Below are 20177 nucleotides of genomic sequence, written 5' to 3' on the forward strand. Positions count from 1 at the left end.
CAATTGTTTTATTTTTATTTAAAGGATCAACTTTTATAATAACAGTTCAAGTTGTAACCAGCAATATAGGTAAACACGCACTCACGCCTTGTACTAATGTACTCCCTTGCGGGGTAGGCAGAGGTGCATTGCTGCACCCACTTTTCGCCAGAGTGTTATGTTAGTCCCAATGTAATAGGGGGCGGGCCTATTGCCATTTTACGGGCACATCCAAGACCCGAGAACAAATATCTGTGTTTAAACAAATATCTGCCCCAGCCGGGAATCGAACCCGGGACCATCGGCTCAGTAGTCAGGGTCACTAACCACTACGCCATTCGGTCGTCTTATAGGCAATATAGGTAGTATACTAACTATAGTAATTATTTATAGTTGTTTGCTACACAAACGCTTTTTTTTACAAACTACCTAGGTACGTAATTTGTCTGTCCGTATATTTATGTAAGCCAAAATGCCTCTAGTTTATCCAATGCAACTAAAGCCGAGCCTTTTGCTGAGCACAAACAAATAGCAATGCACTGAGTCCGCAACATCTCGATTATTCAAGTGTACAGCCTTCAGGGTACAGCCTGGGATTCACTTTATCTGTAAAGTGAGTGCGGACCGAGCAGGGGGGTCACTGTACCTTACAAAAAACTTTTCGCAACACTTAATGCAATCGTGCAGAAGCGTTGCTAACTACGGCATATTCCAAACTTTTAAGCTCTGCGCTAACCACGAGTCGATGTGGTTGTATTAATTAAGCGTACCAATTTGATGTCAGTTTTCGTTTGTTCTTTTTCATAAGCTGTAGTGACCCCCCCGAGGCCGCATTCACTGTCATTTGTCTAGGTCTCGTAGCGGTGGACTGTGGACGTTGGACCATTTTGCCATTCCAAATACTGAGATTACGTTTAGGCTAACTGGTACTCGTGTACAAACGCGATTTGACCGTATCCAAAGGATTCAGAAAGTAAGGTAGGCTTAAAATAAACAATAACAGGCGTTTTAAAATCACCCTTAATGTGAGAAAGGAATATCAGCACTGTACTTTTTTTATTATAGGTTTTTAAATCTGGTTTTGCATTTTTATGACACCATAGGCTCAGCACCTACTACTTCTAAGTGCTCCTTTCAAGAAATCAATTTCATTCAGCCGGTTCACTTCAGTGCTCATTTCGTTCACTCTTTGCCGCGGACTTCAGAGTCTAGACCAATATCGCTTAGAGGCTTCCAATTTCAATAAAAAGGGTAAAACATTGCGGAGGCTCTCAGTGGCCGATACCTCCGGGATAGAGATGAGCTGAACCATCCGGGAAGATATCGATAAGAATATAGGAATATAATTCTAAAATTATGTTATTTTCGATAAGAATATAGGCCATTGTAGACTGACCGTCGATGGTCGCCAGATATAGCAGATAACAGCGTCATATCGAAATGCCATTAGACCATGAAATAATAGCATCTGAATCCTGGACTTCTTAGAGTGATCTTCGAAAAGAAGTGCAGTGGGAACACCAAAAGTTAACTGGAAAATAATACTATCAGCATTAATTTCCCCTACGGATTGAATATTAATGTACAATCAATAGTTTAATATAGTAATAATGTAATGGTACTGTTTCATGACAAAATTCATGTAAAATCGTCATTCAAGTCATAGGTACTTATCGTTTCCTTACCGCTCTTAAAAAAGCAATCTTTCAAATAACTGAGATGTAAGCTATGATGGCAGTGCTGCTGGTAACTGATCCATGTTTAAACTATTTTCGAGAGCGGTGGTAGCTCAGTCGGGTAAGCGCCCGCTTCTCACGCCAGAGATGCGGGTTCGAATCCCGGCGCTGACATGTACCAATGAGTTCTTTTCTGAATTTAAGTACAATGTATACCATCGCTCTTACGGTGAAGGAAAACATCGTGAGGAAACCTGCATATCTAGATTTAGCACATCTAGATATGTGAACCCACCAACCCGCAGTGGACCAGCGTGGTGGGAAAATGGTCCAAGCTTAGGAAGGCAGTTTAGACCTTGGGGATATGCACAAAGGTTCCATTCGAGAGAGCCAGGTGCAGGTACTGTTACCCCCACAGAGAATAGAATAGAATAGAATAAACTATTTTCAAAAGTCATCTCGATCCGTCCACAAACTGTGCAGTCTTATGTACATCCCTAGTCGAAATGTGGGTATATTACCCAGTGTGTGAATAGGGAATGGGATTGGATATCCGTTTGGTATTGTTAGGAGTTCTATGAAGGTTTCAGTTTGCGGTTTACGGTTTCCGTCGTATGATATCGTAAATTGTTCTGGAAACTGTCTTAGTTTATGTATTTTGATGATTGAATTTATTCTAATAAACTGTTTCATTAGATTGAAAAACACCCTTTCACTGGAATATAAACTATTTACTCGTACATTATATATATTTTGAGACGTGCTATTTTGTCAAGTTCCACAGACGGTAGGATAAGTAGTAAGTACTCGCTTATGATTCTGTCTGTGCTGCAAAACTTCTAAAGGGAATAATTGAAGTGCTTTGAACCCTGAGTAACTCAGTTCTACTCAAGTTAGTACAGTGGTGGGAACTCTAACTGTGTTACTTCGGGTTTTGCATTGTTCTTATTTCCTGCTAACTAAGAGTTAGATTTGCAGTGTAAAATAATGTATTGTCTGTGTAATTCAGGTAGTATTCTGCTTGGTAATGCAATTTCCTCAACAGTTCAGCTGCGTCGGTACAGTCGGTGCACCTATTTACTTCGTGTTCTTTTATTCAATTGCTTTCTCGATTAGTTTCTAGCGCGGCGGAGAGATGTGAGATTTCTGTAGCTAGGTACTTGCACACAATTTCTTACTTTTATTTTGTACTGTTTATCTTATTATAAAAGTTGGTTACTTTTTTGAAACAACACTATATGCTCTGTATGAAAAACAGTGTAAGATAGACAATGATACAGTCTGACTACAGTACATTTTGAGGTAGAAAAACTTCACTACTCTCAGTAGCGTTGTCACTCTGAGAAGGGTCAGGTTTCTTTTCCCCAGACTGTAGCAACTCAATGTAACTCAAAACAAAAGAACCGATTTAAGAGTACCTACAGATGCGTACCAAGGAAGTAGCATAGATAATTTATAACTCCAACACATAAAAACAAGTTTACATTCATCCAGTCAAGCGAGTGGTCTTGGAGCGTCGTGGAGGCGAAGTCGCGGATTACCGCACCGGCCCGGCTTCACCTGTTTACCGACAGCCGCTGCTAGAGCCGATTATACCGTATCTAGTTCTATCTGGACATTTTGTACGTTTACTTAGGAGGGAAAAATACTTTATTGAGGAGTTTTCTTTAAGATAAATGAGGTTTTATATAAGGGATTGAAAAGAAATTTTGATTTTTCATATGTCTTCTTCTTTCTTCTTCTTAGCCGTTTTCAACCTCAAAGGTGTAGGCCTCCTTCAGTCTATGCCACTCATCATTTCATATATATTGTGAGTGAAATGATACAAAACATACAACACCCCCAGCTGTGACCCTATTTCATCTTAGAATACCTACACTACTTGTTTATGCAACATCCAGGTGTTCCGAAGACTCGGCTTCAAAAGATGAATCGTCCATTCAGTACAATAGTTCAAGATTTTTGGAGCTTAAAGATATCTCAATACGGTAGAGTACAGGTATCTTTTATCCATCACTAGAATATCTTATTTCGATTCCAGAAAGTACCTGGAGGTGATCTCCTTTCTTTTGGCAACCGAATGTTGGCTCGTGGAGCTCGGACATATTGTATTGCAGAGTAAGTAAATACTAAACTACATTGTCTGCAGTGTGTGCCTATTTTATTTAGAGTTGAGGTTACGTCCCCAGTAGGCAAACTGGTATAGTATGCCGATTGTTACAGTTTATAGTTTTGCGCTCACCTTACACAATTGAAGCATTATGCGCAACTACTTGCTACTTCTTTAATTGATTTATATCGTATTATTGTATGTTTAAAAGGGTAGTTGTAGTCACGTATATGATTCACTACCATACGTACAACTTCCCCCACCCTTCTTCCTTCAATTACAGACAGATCATTTTAAATTATCAGATTGCTAAGATTGTCCAGTTTGTTTACCTTTCTGCTGGCAGCAGTGTGTAGTGGGCATGTGTCTCAGCCGGCGGCCCTCCCGCGCCCGCGAGACCCCATCGCCTCCTGAAACAACATACCCAGGGTTAAAAAACACGGGAAGAGAGTCATCTACGGTGTAAGGATAAAATTTACATATAAATGAATAATCTAATCTGCACCTAATAGAAAAAAAAACACAGCCTCAAGGGAGGACAAAGACTTGAATGGTTTAAAGTTCATCTCGATATCTGCACGCGTTCCCGAGATTGATTGACAGATAGATGAATAGACTCACAGATTGACGGACAGACAACAAAGTGATCCTATGAGGGTTCCATTTTTACTCGAGGTACGAAACCCCTAAAAACAACCTTCCTTATTTTTTGAAATGAATATCATATAGTCCAAGGAGGCAGGTACAATTTTGTTTTCTGCTACAACTAAAACATTCTAATAGAATTCCATTCGTTTAAATATTGTATCTCGCAGTATTTCCTTAATAAGCTTTGTGTTTTCCTTCATTCCCACATTTTGATTGTAACAATTTCAGCAAATGCAGTCTCATAACAAAGAAGGGATCCAATTAAATCCGGTAGAATTTCATTGTTGTAGCAGAATTGTTCTTCTTTCTTTAAATTAAACCCATTTCGTTTTTCCACACCACTCTGTTGTTAAAGGAAATGAATTCTTCCTACGATGTTTCTGAATTCTACGTGTACTTGGAGATGAAAAAATACAAAAAAATCCGTCAAAATGAATTGAAACCCTGTGATGCAATATACCTACCGAACCTGTAGATACACATAAATACTTTTATCATTATCATTTGGTCCCACCAAATGAAAAAATCAATTAATACCAGTAACAAATGAATAATCCGCTCTTTAATGTAACGCTATCGTGTGAAGTAATATTAAAAGCGAATGTACGACATTTCGTGTCGACAAGGTCGCATGTCGCGCCGTCGCGCGGCGGCACCGATGGCGTAGAGGGCACCACGACTACGCAGCTTCGGCTATAGTCTATCCCCCTTATTCATAAAAAATATGACGTTTTAGTTATTGAATTGTTTCATCCTCAGACCAGTTTCGTCTGCTCTGTTTTGTCACTCTCTGACAGAGAACAATTTGTTCTGTGACAGAGAGTGACAAAAGCGTCAAAAGTAGCTAAAGCGTCTAGTAATTTTTTTATGAATAAGGGGGTATGCATTTTATCAGTAGCTTAGTAACAGCAACGCAGTATAAAGTTTCAGTATTCGTCTGTTAAAAAAATATTGCTTTATTCTTCATGATGCCCGCAAGCTCGCTTTGCTTTAAAATGTTTATGGGAATAAATTCCAGGATAAATAGTAACCAAAGTATCAACTTCCTGCATACCAAATTTCAAATCATAGATTATTTATTTAAAAATACAAAACAGGAATGGTTAACCTTAGCACACGTTATATCAGTAACAGCGCAAAAATAAAACCAAGATTGACTTCGGCTTTTCAGCGTAGTGGCCGAAGCCACACCCAGAGCCAGCCCTCACTACGAGTGGATAGTAAAACTAGAATAAATTTCAAACTTAAGCAGAATCGGGGGCACAGAACAATGAGCAACCTTGGCGCTTTATACTTACTTCATACTTAGTACGAAAACGTGCTTCTTTAGTATTCTACAACAATACCTGTACAATGTAACGCAGGAATAGAAAGGCTTATAGGTATACGTGATTTTTGTTAGAGAGCAGCTTATTTGAATCGTCTTTGAGAGACTTTTTATGTACCTACAGAAAGATGAGAAATCTCATGAGTGATTATTTATTGCTATTTAATTCAGTGTCTGCTGCTATTTGCAGAAAAAACTGAACGAAAATGAATGCTCTCTCTTTAACGAACACAAACACTCTGAGATGATGTGAACATGTAAATTTGTGAGCTACCTATATACTTGATATGATACTTGCATCGGTGCTATTTGGCTCTGCGGACCTCACTAATGGGTTTATGAATTGATCCGTTTCCTGCACTCCGCCGCTGGGGGCGCACTCCGGGTCGCATTCCATTCATCCGTTTATTTGGAATTCAATGTAGAGTTCCGCCCTCGAGAGGCGACTGAGCTGCAGGTCATTCCATCAGGATTGCTATTGGATTTGTATTAACACACATTCTGTGAGGAAACGGGAGAGCTTGTGTTGGGATCTCAAATTGATAAGATACTGAAATGGAATTACATTAGGTATTGGAAAATTTTTCATACAACATGGCATTACGATCGTGTGGCACAGTGATTATAGATGATTTTATGTCAAAAGATCTGCATACAAGACAAATGGCAACAGTTACAATAAATTTATATGGCGGAAAATGGCTCAAATCTGGCGGAAACATGTGAACAGTTGCCCGAGCACAGGATTCGAAACCTCCGTTTACGTTGCGTATTGGTTGTGTATCGTCAATTGTCACTGTCAAAATGTAAGGCAAATTTGTTAGTTCCAAAAGTGGCATTTGTTTTTTCCATGTTAAGTGGAATTTCACCAAACGCTAAACGTATTTGGTAGCCTGTCATACGTCTGTCAGTTAGTACAAAATGTATTTAAAATTTGATTTAAATACGTTTAGCGTTTGGTAAAAGCGACCCTTCGTGTAGATTCGAAAATAGTATCGAATCCTATGCTCGCGCCTCTGGATCATTCTTCATTCAATCAAAAACTTTATAGATACAAACCTAACCTAGGCATTTTCGTATAGAATATAATAAAACTAACATCATACATTGTAAAAGCAGTTACATAATTGCACATAAGACATACAAACAGCACGTAATTGGCAGCTCTCCGCTCCGCTCGCGCGGCGCTCGCGTGTTCGTTAGTTCAGGCTTCACTCGCTCATTACGAGCCTGAGCCCAGGTTCAAGTTGCAGGGATCCCTGGCGCACTCGTGTAAACGTTTAGTGTTTATATCATTCTATGGATTTATATTACCTAAGAACCTAAGAAGAAGAAAGAAGAATAATATTTATTTCAGACATAAGTCCATAGTTGTGTATGTGTCCATACCTAAGTGGGCACCTATTAAAATTTCAAGAAGTACTAAGATACGGAAGTACGCTTTTGGTAATATAAAATATTTAAACATTATAAACATTTTAGTTAAAGTAAACATACTTGTAATCGTGCCCATCTAATCTGTTTTTTTTTTTGGGAACAGTATTAAATTTATAATAAATTTTATTGATTTTTACTCATACAGTTAACATTCCAGTCTTCCAATTTAAAACATCAAATTGCATTATATTTAATAATTTTCTATCGATTGAGAGTCGGATACTGAATTAACGTTTATTACAATGGAGCAACGTGGCCATCCTGGCCTTATTTAATTAAAGCTTGAATGTTCGTCGTTTGTAATCCGCCTGCCGTGTTTTTGTCGACTCGTAAAATATATTTTTATTGCGGGCAAAAGTGACCATTCTATGAATCATTAAACACATGCAAATAAATTGTGTTTACTGTGTTGTAAAATGAACGACAACATGGAACAACGCGGGGCCGGGTACGTCAGTAATAAAAGTGTTTTGTAAAACATACAAAATGGCAAGAAGTACAATTCTACAATGCTTACTTTACAACAGAAACAAGTTGCAACATCTGACGTTACGTGGTACATTTTACTAAACCTCATTCATTTAGGGTTAGTCCCAAAGCAACCGTACTTTATACAGTTAAAGTTTAATAACACAAACAACAAACAACTATTCACTCAGAGTTAACAAAAATCAAATTGAATGATTGACGCCGATAACGAAATATCGTCAATTTGGTAGAAAATAGTAGTTACTCAATAACTGCAGAGATTCAAATTACAGTATTCGCATAACGAATTCAAAATATAACTACATGTGCGTGTGCAAAACGTTTCAATTATTCAATATATAACAGTTTACTCTGAGAATTCGATTTATATATCACAAAAAATAGGAGCAATAAAATCTATGTTATGTAGGTAATTTAGGAATGCAACAATAATATAATATAAAATCTATGTTTTATAATTCAGGAATGAAACAACAATATAATATTTGACGTTGTATTTCAGTGTATTAGATGTTATTTTACTATTTAAACGGGATGATATTCATGAACATTGTTGCAGAGTTGTACATTGTTCTAGCATCAACTAACAACATTCGTAATTAGTATGCAAATGATGTTTGTGATTAGTTCCATGTATGTACTGTATCCTAGTGTATCTCATGTATCGTGTTGTGTGTCCCAACAGCTCTCAGGCGATAATACCTGTTATCTTAGGGCGAGGCCCTATTGCTGCAGTGCAGTGCTGTTTCCCACATATTATTTAGGACATGACCCTGAAAAATATATGGGAAAATGCACGGAGCGCGGCGCCGCACCACAGCAATGGGGCTTCGCCCTAGAGTTAATGTACATAAACTTAAACGCAAAAACACAAAAAGCAGAACATTAGCCTTCTCCAAGACTGAAGGATTATTGCCATAATCTCCGCGCACGATATATCTCAAAACATAAACATTTAACAACTGAGTACATCTGCCTTTTTAGTGCGTGTGCTTACTCCGCTAAAAAATGTACTTTTAATTAATACATTTAAAATACGCAAAGAAGTACATGACAATACAACAAAGATGTGAGTGTGTATGTAGTACACGGGGTGAAAATTCTATCAGTGATATAGAAGTAGGAGAAAGGAGTTCAATAATTGCTGTATACTGTAGCGTCTGTACTTTTATTGTACATACTATTCTATGAACTGTATCCATAAAGAGTTTATTATACGTACATTGTAACTGTAAACTCATTTCAATATATATGTAGTTCCACATTTATGAAATGTAGTAAAACGTTGAGTACCAACAGAATGCAAGCATAAATGTCGTTTTATTTCTTCCAATACTATTATAAAAATACCAATCACTTAACTACGGATCATAAGGACCGCATGTTTCAAGTGGCTTTTAACTAATAAAATGTAGGTAGTATTTCTATTTGTCCATAGGCTCAATAATATAACTATCTAGGTACTGTACATATTATTATGTTTTGTTAATAGTGAATCATTAAAGGCTTATTTATGCATTTTTATGGCTAACATTATCGAGGAATTATTACAGGAATTATTATAGAATATGAATTGTCAACTCGCCAACCGAATTATCCAGTTATTACATATTAAACAAAATTAAAACCCATTTCATGATTAAGCTCGTAAAATTAATATGTGCGGTTGTACGGGCTGTACCTATAATACTGTACAAAAAGCATTGTAATATTTTGCTACGCTCATTTGAAATCGATCGTGCTACGAGCTGCGTAGCGCTACGCTGCCTGTGCTACGAGTGGCGGCGTAGCGCTACGAAGCTACGGTCGTAGATAGGGGCTACAAACTCAAGTCGCAACGAATTCCGACTCCATATTAAAATCGTTTATTTTAAAGTTGTATAAGACAGTAATTATATTTTTTTTTTCTGAATATATTTTGACCCTTAACTTTTCGCCAGTACCTATATTTCTAATGAAATTAATGATCAAAAGTACTTTATCTACATTGACCTTATTAATTAAATTAAATAATGTTAAGTAGTAATTGAATAGACTGTTTTGCGTAACCAACTTTTCAATAGCTAGATCAGATTGTCTTGGCGATAATAATATAATCTTCCCGCCTCTACACTCAATCTGATAAGGCTCAGTCGTTACTTAGAAATACCTTTGTAGCAAAAAGTATTTAAGTTTTATCGGGATAAGCTTAAGAAAATTATCCTTTACAGCAAGGTTATTCTATTTACCATAAACATGCTATTCAACACTTCAGCAAAGGGTACTCAATGTAAGTACTGTCTGTTATTTGAATGGGATGTTTTATTCCATTTACATTTAAGATTTCAGAGATCGTTAGCGCCCGAAACTGTGCCGAGGACTCTTTTGGCAAAGTTACGTTTGTGCCCAATTATTATGTCCCCCGCATATTTTATAAATATATGATTTATTCAAAGTTTACTGTCCTACCTACATTACCTACTTAAAATTTAACAGAAATATTTATTTATTATTTTTATTTAACTCTTTATTGTAGAAATATTACAAATAAAAGTACAAAGGGTGGACTTAATGCTAAAAGCATTTTCTTCCAGTCAACCCGCAGGAGGTACAGGAAAAATAGGTAATAAGGTGTACAAAAAAGAATAAAAAAAAGGAAAAGAATAGTAAACCAAATATGTCATCAGAATGCTCAACTGATACAAATCTAACATTTGGTTGGTACTATGTACTTGTGTATATAGTAATAGTAATTTATTGGTGTATCAAACTGACTGGCAGACTTTTGTTCTTAAATGAATTCAAGAAATAATTTAAATTTTTCATTGCACGTGAGTGTACTAAACCGTGTCAATTGTTGCTTGAATTCATATAAAGAAAAGTCCGGAAATGCTTGAAATGGAGAGCTCTCCGTTAATTCCGCCGCTGACACATCGACAAATGACGCGATGTCGCTTCAACTGTCAGTCACTGACCGTTGTCCCGCTGTCTCGGGCCTATCTGACTGATTGACGACGGTAAAATGGTAAGAAGAAACGTTTTACTTTTCGGGTCCAGTAGCTACCAATCATACAATTACCTTAAGTGACTGAAGAAATTGATACTTGACTGTTGTCAATGTTGAAATGTTTTCGTGATAGGGTTATATATTTCGTAAAAAAATCTGCTGAAGGATGCCTGAGGAAAAATTTGTTTTCATAAACAACACCTACACATTAAATATTTTGGATACTACATTCTAAAATCTATTTAAATTTAGTACTGATCAAACACAAAAAGCCTTATAAATTTGACGTAAGTTTTAACATAATTTAAAGGCGCTTGCAAATAGCATTATGATGATTATTAAGAAAGCCATTGAAAACATTAATGACCTATAATTGATAAACTCCTCCTAGAAGTGAAACCCTGACCGTACAACAATGCGCCAAAATGGTTTACCAGACTCTACATTCAGAGGACACTGGAGTTAACGCCAGGGGGACAACTCTTGCATCACAAAATATAAAGTTTCAAATAGGTTTCATGCAATCCGTATTCCATTTAATCCAGCACGCAACTTCGTATTTCGTCAAGCGAGTGTAGTCTCCGTGGCTCCAACAACGCTATTCAGGGGTGACTGGAGCTTACAAAAAACCGAGTTTCAAAGCTCTACTACCAAATACTCTCTACTACCAGCTCTCGTCCGTTTTTTGTTAATCTAAAGTGACCTTCGAGCAGTGAGCCGAGCCGCGTGTCATCCCCTAAGCCCGGTGTCCACGGCCGGAGCCCCAGCGCGGGGGGGGGGATATGAGCACGGATCTAGGGATGAAGGGAGATTTGTGGGAAGGTTGTACTGATGCTTGATTTATTGGCTGGGTCTTGAAAATCTGTCTGGATAAAGACTATGTTAGTAATACCTTTGTACTTACTGCGACATAATGCGCCTTTTTTATACCATTTCTGCATATAAATATAATATCGACTGTAGCAATTAACAATGTCGTAACTGACTTTTGGCCATTTTTCAGTTTATTGCACTAGAAGGTCATAATATCAATAAGGAAGGTGTTAGGAAAGTTTCAGCTCTTAATTATGAATATTTCCCGATTTTTCTTGTGGAAAAAAGTCGGATCTGTTCATGGCGACCGCTTAACACTGTCGGTAAGTATGTTGCGACACTGTTCCCGGGGCGGGCGAGCGGGGCGGCCGGTCGTATCTACCACTTCCCGCCATGTTAGCGGGAGGAGCCCAAGTTGCGTTATACAATTTTATTATGTGGTCTTTAAGATGAATTAATTTATAAAAATAATGAAACTATAATGTCTTGCTCTAAATAATGGTAGACTTAGTGTATCAAGGAACGGGTAAAGATCTCAAGACAATGTATGACAGAATTTGAAGATTTGTGTACAAACATGTTCCATTAAAACGGATACAATTAAACAAATATATATTTTTATAGCATCTCACATTAACATGCTTGCCCAATACAATGTATTTTTTTTAACAATTAATATTTTATTAAATTTTCGTATGGAAGTTGTATAAACAGTACTGAACAGGTAACATTGTAGCAAACGGCACATCCAACAGTATTAACTGCGAATTATTTTAATTTTGAGTCGGATGTACCACATCCCACATTGTTACTTGCTTGCGTTTCAAGTACTACTGTTGTATATGGTATTACCGACTTTATTATTTGTTCTTCTTTCCCTTGTGATTGTCGGATATGGAAGAACCGACCTTGTTATTTGTACATAATGTTAAACTATTGAGTTGGATGTGGTACAATGTACCATTATTTTCTGTAAACGTTGTAAAATCTCGACCGGCTCTCTATAAAAGTTAGAGCCCAGCCTCACTAGAACCTCATTGAACGCGTTACCAGCAACGTGTCCAAGCTGTAAGTATTGAAATTTATAGTACCTAACTCACTTGGCGACGACGGTGTGGTATCGTCGCTAATACCATACATTTCAATATACCTACTGCTTGGATACGTAGTTGCTGATGTGACCATGGCCTAGTAAGAAAGGCCTCTTACTGTAAATTTACTTAGGGCAGATTTTTCAAAAACAGTTAAAAGCTCTGGTATCTACAAAAATAGTTTACTTTAATTTAACACTAACATCTTTAAAAATCCCATACATACTCCTAATATTCCAGAGTAGGTAATTCTGTATGGTAAACTGAAAAAAAATGATAATTTGCGTAGGTATTTATATATTTTAGTTGGACTGAAGGAGCACGTGGTTCATGATTTCAGGAGCATTGCTTTTACATTCTGTATGTTTATAGGTACCGATATTTTATTATTTATTTGTTGTTTTTTGGATAACAACCGTCAGTAAAATTCCTATTGGATTTGAAGATGAACTAGTGCAGTCACGTGCACTGTAACCTGCAGGTTTCTCGGCCTCTTACTGTAAAGCTGCAAGGATACGAGTATACTAGATCTTTAGTGATAACAATAATAAATGACATCAGCGTAGGGAACAACACTCTCATGAACATCCAAACGAGCTTTTTGAGACACTTTCTGACTCCTCATTACAGAGTTCCAGGCTCCAATAAATTTATCTGATTTCCCACTTTCACTTTCAATAACCCTTACATCTCTCGTTAACAGGATACCCAAACAATACAAACTCATTCTCTTGCTGTAATCTTTAATTCTCTATCGTGATCTTACACTCAGTCACCGTTTCATCTCTTTCAAACATCATTACTTTCGCCTTTCATTCCCTTCATTTTTAAACATCATACCGGAAAGTTACTTATTTTTGCAGCTGTTCTACCGACGATGATAGTAAGACTTAATTGTCAGCGTACAGCATGCACTTAAGAAGTAACTTTTCGATTCGCAATCCTTTTTATCATCTTTTATATCCCTAACATAACTTTCTTTAAATAAATGAAACACCCAAGGCGAAGCACACATTAAGCAGGGCTTAACACCCCTGTGGATGCTAAACCAGTCAGTGTAGGCTCTATCCTAACGCAAGCCAAAGTCCCTAAAGGGATCCCAGTGGTCGCGTCAATTGGCTGTCCACTCCATAAACGGACATTGTGTCCCACAAATCATTCCTCCTTACTATAAAAGCATTTCCTAAATCTAAGAAGGCACAGAACTCTGTTAAGCCAGGACCTATCTGTGACATTATACGTAGTGATAAGATCGTAATCCACAAATCCCATTCCCTTTCTTCAAATACCATGCCAACACATCCAAGATTTTTTATTCTCTGTCTCCCTATATACCCTTTCAATCAATATTTTTGCATACAGAATCAACGATACTTAAGAGGCTGATGCCACGGTGAATGTTGCGGACCTGGAGAGAGCCTTTGTCTTTATGCAAAGGAACTATGACCGCTCCGTTCCAGTTACCTGGCACTGTACCGCAACACCAGCACTCATTGAGGAGTTGGTAAATCTCAGTTGCAGCCTCTCCCAATGAGCGCCACAACACTCGGTTCTCGGACTTCCTCCTCCAACCGGCTACTCGCCTACGGCCCAGCGGGCAGGAGGGCGCCCCACCCTGCGTCTGTGTGTTCGTGGTCTCCACTCGAGAACTCGTCTACCCCAACTGTTATCGATTCTTCGGCAGATATGACCAGCCCACTGCCACTTCAGCTTGCATATTTTGACAGCTATGTCGGTAACCGTAGTCCTCTGACGGATAACTTAATTTCTGATACGATCTATCAAAGAAACCTCAAGCATAGCTCTCTCCATAGCACGCTGAGCGATTTGAAATCGGTGGACCAGTCCTACCGTCAGTGTCCAGGTCTCTGCAACATACGTCCTCACTGGCAGGACTCACTGGCTGAAGAATTTTGTCTTCAGGCTCTGAAGAATGGCCGAGGAGAATATGTGACGAAGTTTCCCGAATTTCCCGTTCTTAGTATGCCTTAAGAAACTGCAACATTCAGTTTTGTGTCTAGAACTATAAGCAGATTATCGTTGCATTATTATAATTGATAACTAAAATTTATCTTAGAAAATAGAAACGAAATAATGGAAAACTACAATTTTCATGGAAAAAAATATTCAGGAAAGCATAAATCCGACATCGTAAAGAATATAAAGTCCACTTAAAATAGCAGGATTTCCCACTTCCGACAAAATTTTGAGTACTAAGTTCAGTGAACATTGTTGAATCTCCCACTACCAACAAAATTTATAATACTAAGTCCAGTTAACATTGTTGGATCTAACTCTTCCGACAAAGTTAATCTGGGATTTGACGATTAATAATGTCACATGTGCCTTTTTTCACCTTTCCTATCAAAAATACTAACTTTTTATCTTACTACCTTGTAGCACATTTAAAACTAAGTCACCATGCCGAATTTGGTTAAGATAGATAGAGTAATGTAAATTTTAGAACTATTTTAGTCATATTTAAAACTTAAAACGGCTCTACTGAAAAGTAGCGGTTTTTCACTTACGACATTGTTAATTGCTACAGTCGATATACCTAGGTAGATATTCGCTAATAAACTACGAGTAATTAACCTATATCAAAAAATTAAGGTTTCAACGCATTACTTTCGCCAGGTACAGAATCGATTAAAAAAATTATTGAGGAAAGATCGAAATAAATTCGCCGGTATTAATGTAGACTTAACAGCTGTAATGTTGTTTGGTCGACTAATATAAAATAAGTGAAATCCGCTCCCAACCGCCACGCCAGTCGCACAGAGAGCGAGATCGCTCGCATTTGTCGACAATTTGCCGCGGATCAACGCTGACTAATGAGTTTAGAGATTCCTAAATCCCACAATTCGGTTTCACGTTACATCCCCGAGATTGCGATCGTGATTGAGTGTCTACTTATTCGGAAATACTTTATTTATTCGATGACAGAAACATCTGTTCTTTCACTGAATGTTTGTGATTTCGTATCTTTTACACTTTTTAACAAATTAACATTTTGGCTGTAACTGTAACTACACTAGGTAAACCTGTAAAACAAAATTCAAATATACCTGCAGTCGACATTACATTACACATGATAGTTCAACGAGGCAATTAAGGGTGGTCACACATTCGGGGCACGTCCGCCGTCACGTAGTCACCCCGCCGCCATCGACACGCGTGCTCATACCACGACGCACTAACGATGATTCGCGTAATCAATACGCAATCTCGGATCATATCCACATTAGTGGACATGGAAACTTGCAGATACATACGTACAGACATAGACTAATACATGTACGATAGACTAATACACTAAGTAGTCCATGGTACAGAAAGGTTAATTCAAGGTTACTTGCATATTAATTAGTAATCACGTGATTTATATAAGTAAATAAAACCCAATCCTCAAATAAAACACCCCCCATGCAGTGCAGTTGAATGCTACGTAATATTTCAGTTCGTAGTCATATTAATTTCTGTGTGAAATCCATTACTTAATATGGGGTTGCTGGGTCACTGCCAACATCGCAGCAAACACTGTTACAACGTAACTTGTAACTCGGTTGCAAGTTATTAGTGATACTACGAGTATAGTTAGTGCCTTGTTATGTCGCTGTTCAAACAGAATTTAAAATGATTGTTATTTTGATTGTAAAAAACTGGCTGAATTTTACACAGTTTATTTGATTAAGAACGCTTCTGTACGAGTAATTTTAATTATTTAAGTGTTTTCTCTAAAACACAATGATTTTATTTAAAGGTGCCGAATTTTTAAGGTTGGCAAACGACGGGAGTAGCTTGAGTTAGTTTTGTGCAATCAATGCAATGTATTTAGATCAGAGATTTAAACTGACGGCTATAATATTATCATAGCTTTTGTTATATTGTTTGTTATGTTACGTGTGTTATTTGGGTTTGTCATGTACATAATTTAATCTGTAAGTTCAGTAAGTAAACCCGTAGACAATCTAATAGGCCGCCCAGCACCCTCGGAACACATTACTCGGCGGCCGCGGACGTGTTAAATATGAATCAGGACTTGGAGTTTGTGGATACACAAACATGGCGGCTTATTCAGGGAGAGATAGGTACAATATTTATTAATCAGCTATATTGGTGAAATGTTTATGAATTTGAGGCTATCGTGTAGAGTTCACCAACGGTAGCTCCTTCTTACGTGAGCTAGAATAGGATTTCAGTATTTAATTTCACATAACATACATACATAATATGCTAGACTGGTATCCGCGAAGGTGTAACAGATCTTGTTTTCTCACGTTTTTTTTCCTCGCCATTTAATTTTTATGATTTACAATAGCGTTGTAAACGAAACGTGGTCCAGAATCCAGCGAGTTGCCTTTTTGCTGCTCCTAATTTTGCAGGGGATGGCGGTAAATAAGTTAGGTGGTTGACATGTGTGTGTGTGTCCGTGTATCATAACGTGTGCCTGTATGTGGTGACTTGTAGAGTTTAACAGATTTCTTGTGCCCCATAAATTCACTCTGTACTTTTATTGCAGACTGTGTGGGCAACAAATCTAAGTACAAGGAGTTATATTTTTTTAAATGACTTGATATTATTAACATTATTATGCTTTCACAAACACGTAGACACTTCGCATATAAATTGTAAAGTTAGAGTACATTAAAATCCTGTTACTGAGAAATTACGAACACCAATGCACCTAAAAATTATTATACACATAATATTTCTAAAGCTTTGTACTGCCTATTCTAATATCGTAAAAAATATATAAATATAATTCTAAGCTTTCAGGTTACATAGAATCTAAATAATTATGCATATTGAATACGGTGAACCGAACCAGGTGACAAAACCAGAGTCACAAAAAACTAACGAACGATTGCTGTCATGCCAACGGTTAATGCAACGATCTTAAGCCGTGGTTGTGCTAAAGATCTAAAGTGCAGCGACTCTCTCAAACTAAGTTTTCGCAGGTTAAAGTGACCGCGCAGGTGCCACAAAGTTTTAGCCACGCAGACCATCAACGGTAGACCGCGACCGCAGCTCTTGCATGAGTTTAACTTAGCTTTAGCGTCGAGAAAACCCGTGTGTGTACGGAGCTTTATGTTGTCAAGCGAACGGCTTTTAGTCGTCCATTGAGATAACGAGGCGTCGCGTTATTTGAGAGCTTCTGCTTATTATGTCGTAATGTCGCTTTTAAGTGTAAAGCCGACAACATTTCGAGCTTTCACTTTCATCTGTGACGTTAAAGTACTTACATTTAAACTTTGGAATAATTTGTATTGGTTTTATAGAAAAAAATACCGTAATGTATTTAGACAATAATAACACAATTAAACTTAGGAAACTATGTAGCTACTACACTATCTAGTCACTCACAAAATTTAAGACCTTTTTTATGCCTAAGCCTTGAAAAATCCCAATTCAGCTCTCGACCCGCAATGAAACCGAAGCAATAAAGGAAATCTAGTAAAAGAACAATGTGGGGTTTTACGGCGGACGCTGAAACTGTAACGGCAGCTTTTACTAATAATGACAATGTCACCGGTAGCTACATAGCTAGTCAGTCAGTCACAGGTCTCCGCTCTGTTATACATTGATTTTTCTGCAGATGTAACTGTGAATCTAAGAAAAATATAAATTGGAAAAGCATGGGCTTCGTTTCTTGCAAATCATGTAGGTAATTAAATGTGCATAATTCGTATAGTGTGCATACCTTCACCGATGCCTTAACTGGCAGATGCTTCGCCAAATCATGTAATCTGGAACAAGAAAAATATATATTAAATTATATTCCGTAAAAGTTATATTATTTGTGGTCTTATTGTTTTTGCACACAATAAAAAAACTGCTTATAAATCTATTATTAAAGAACGTCAACTTTACTAACATATTAAATGAACCACAGAGTCTCTTGTAATAGGGAGTGAGTCCGGCCCCCGCGGCGACCGCTCTGCGGGGCTGCAGTAGCTAGCTGTAACTTCACGTAAAACGGAGTTCACACGATAAGAGTATGCTCGGGCCTAGTCCTAGCTTAGGGCGCTAACATAGAGAATCGGGTTCCCTGTATCTACCCGTACCGCTAACCCGATTATGCGAAAGCGCTCACTCACGGAGCATTTCCCGGGTTTTTATATGTCATGAGCGCTTTCGCATAATCAGGTTACCGGTACAGGTAGATAAAGGGAACCCGTTTCTCTATATAAGCACCCTTACTCGTGCTCAAATAGGGCAGGAACCGATTGCGGTGATTGGTACCAACGTTCTGTGAACGTGTAACCCCATACAGAGTTCCAGAGAGCCGGCATGCAATCGATACGTTTAATGCAACGAGATTTGTGGTGAGTTGCAGTGCAGAGAGTTACCCTACCTTGACAAAATATGGGCGCTACTGACTGAGTATTTTGTCAGAGTAGAGTAGTCTCCCGGAGCTATCTCGCTTAGGTACACTGTGAGTGGAGTTGGCTACAAGTTACTAAGTATGAAATAAACTTCACGTTGCAAAGTAACAATGCTGAAAATCTTAAAGTTTTTTATGAAGATGTTGCAGCGATGTGGGAGAGATTCATCGGTAAATATTATCGTTAAGAAGAAAAGATAATATTTCTATTATGTAAAATTATAATAATTATAATATGACTATTTAATTTTTATTAGAACTATTTTAAAAAAATTTGCAATCTAATAAGTTTTTCAATGTAAAATTTCAATAAATAAATGAATTTGGACACGTGGAATAGACTTCTCAAGTTGTTGTTTAGACAAAACATCCAAGTAGTCGAGAAAAACAAAAGATTTTAACGAATTAATTATACGAACCATTTTAGTTTCTCTAATTAATTTCTTATGTAAAGAAAATGAAAAATAAACAGATTCCTTGGACATTAAAGAGAAACGGTCGTACTTACCGATAAAAGGGATTTATTGATACTTAGATGGATTTTTCAAATATGCATTATAGGTAAGCAATTGCCGTGGGCAATTAACAATTAAACACGATAAGTTTTTAGATAAGTGAATGTTTTTGGAATGAAATGGTTTAGACTTGAGAAGAGACTAATTTCTAAATCTATTTAAATTGGAAATAATAGTTTTGACTGTCAATAATCTAAACCTGCTCTTAATTAGGCTAGTTAATAACTACACTATTTATTAAACACTGTATACAATCATTTAAAAAATAACTAAGTTATAAAATGTAATTTTCAAAAGCATATCGCCTTCCCTCCTCACGGGATCACCGCGGGTCCGCAGGTCGCAATTTGACGCGCGCTCCGCTGAAGCCTTAAAAGCTTACATACTTTCCGGGATGTGGTGTCAGAAATAATATTAACCTCTCGCATCTGACACTTTCCGGGAACAACTTCACCGAGTCGGATATTTGAAACATTTTGAGTAAGGAAATTTTAGATTATGTATAAGGTTGTGTATTAGGTAATAGAGTTAAAAACTAATGTGCCTGAAATTTGAAGAATATCTTTCGTATCGTACACTCACGAGCAATGAAAAAGTTCTAGTGATAAATGGAACTACTATGGCAGGTAAAACTTTTTCATTGCTTTTAATTGTATTTCAAGATCGTTATAGGTATTACTTATGTACTATGGCGCATTTTCACCTATTGGTTCCTGTA

General features: G+C 37.4%; 1 protein-coding gene across 27 annotated transcripts in view; it reads right to left on the reverse strand.

Annotated features, from left to right (window-relative positions):
• The window catches only part of LOC105384426 (glutamate-gated chloride channel), a 91235-nt gene that overhangs the window by 25095 nt on the left and 45963 nt on the right, over nucleotides 1–20177 (reverse strand). For all 27 annotated transcript variants that reach the window (XM_038115196.2, XM_038113981.2, XM_038115341.2 and 24 more), the window contains exons 2-3: nucleotides 18261–18306; nucleotides 4098–4175 (exon numbers count right to left, since the gene is read on the reverse strand). The gene's annotated coding sequence lies outside the window, so the exon portion shown is untranslated. The remainder of the gene's footprint in view (nucleotides 1–4097; nucleotides 4176–18260; nucleotides 18307–20177) is intronic.

Source organism: Plutella xylostella, chromosome 9 (genome assembly GCF_932276165.1).
Source record: "Plutella xylostella chromosome 9, ilPluXylo3.1, whole genome shotgun sequence".
In the NCBI taxonomy this organism is placed as follows: domain Eukaryota; kingdom Metazoa; phylum Arthropoda; class Insecta; order Lepidoptera; family Plutellidae; genus Plutella; species Plutella xylostella.